This window comes from Mauremys reevesii, linkage group 17 (genome assembly GCF_016161935.1).
Source record: "Mauremys reevesii isolate NIE-2019 linkage group 17, ASM1616193v1, whole genome shotgun sequence".
NCBI lineage: Eukaryota > Metazoa > Chordata > Testudines > Geoemydidae > Mauremys > Mauremys reevesii.
The window spans coordinates 11893186-11894747 of NC_052639.1; the positions used below are offsets into that span (position 1 = coordinate 11893186).

Genomic DNA, 1562 nt, shown 5'->3' on the forward strand with positions numbered 1-1562 from the left:
CTGCTGGGGGTCACGGAGTGCTGTGTGCTCTCTGCTAGGTCTTCCTCTTCTTCTTCATCTTCATCTTCCCTGTCTGCATAATCCTCAGACATGGCAGAGATTACAACCCCCACCTCGGAATCCACGGTCAGGGGTGGGGTACTTGTGGCGCAGCCCCCTAAAATTGCATGCAGCTCAGCATAGAAGCGGCATGTTTATCGACCTGCCCCGGACCTTCCGGTTGCGTCTTTGGTTTTCTGGTAGGCTTGTCTGAGCTCCTTAACTTTCACTCTGCACTGCACTGAGTCCCTGCTGTGGCCTTTATCCGTCATAGCCTTAGAAATTCTTTCAAATACTTTTTCATTTCGTCTTTTGGAACGCAGTTCTGTTAGCACTGAATCATCTCCCATATAGCGATCAGATCCAGTACCTCCCGAGCGGTCCATGCTGGGGCTCTTTTTCGATTCTCAGGAGACTGCAGTGTTAACTGTGCTGATGAGCTCTCCACGCTGGGGACGCAGGAAATGAATTTCAAAAGTTCGCGGGCTTTTCCTGTCTACCTGGCCAGTGCATCCGAGTTGAGAATGCTGTCCAGAGCGGTCAGTGGTGCACTGTGGGATACCGCCCGAGGCCAATACCGTCGATTGCGCCACACTAACCCTATTCCGATATGTTAATACCGATATTAGCGCTACTCCTCTCGTCGGGCAGGAGTACAGAAACCGATTTAAAGAGCCATTAAAATCGATATAAGGTGCCTCCTAGTGTGGACGGTTGTATGGCGTTAAATTGGTTTTACGCTCCTAAAACCGATTTAAACGCCTAGTGTAGACCAGGCCTCAGCCTCCTACTTCACCAATGTCAGACTCTGAGTGCAGTTAAGCTCTGGAATAGACTCCCAAAGGCGTCTGTGGTGTCTCTCTCTCAGAGGTTTTTAAGAACAGGTTGAACAAACCTCTGTCGAGGAGACTCTGCATATACTTGGTCCCATAGACAACCTGCTCTGGCTCTATCTGCTACCTTCATTGTGTTTGGATGTAAAGGTGGGAAATGATGGGGAAATTGGCCCTCTTTCCAGTTTAAATGTTGTAACTTCTACATCTAGACCGGGGTGGCCAACCTGAGCCAACGTAACTGCCAAACGTGCACCTTTGTATGCAACTGCTGAGTCAGTTGTGAACCTTGCTACCATTATCATTATCCCTTTGAAATGATGATGGTGATGGACACTTGGCTGTATATCCCAGCGTGCCCTGGACGTCTACAGGCTGCATTAGCCAATCCAACCATTCGGCACTTGCAGATGGGCACCTCTGTATTGTGCCTGAGTCTTGTACAGCTATGAATGGCTGGTAGATACCGACACTTTCCCGTCTTTTTAACCAGCACTAATACCCAGCCAGGCCAGGGCTGGGAAGAGAGAGAGAGCAGCAGGTTTCCCCTATTGTTTCCCACTCATTTTTTCTTGACTAGCTTCACCTCTGCACCAACTTGAAGTTTTTTTATGTGAGCCTGGCTAGCTCAGTTGGTAGAGCATCAGACTTTTAATCTGAGGGTCCAGGGTTCAAGTCCCTGGTCAGGTA

General features: G+C 49.2%; 1 non-coding gene across 1 annotated transcript; it reads left to right on the forward strand.

Moving 5' to 3' along the window:
- The first annotated feature begins 1489 nt into the window (after nucleotides 1–1489).
- Nucleotides 1490–1562, forward strand: TRNAK-UUU. The gene has a single exon. It is a non-coding gene; the product is annotated as a tRNA-Lys (tRNA).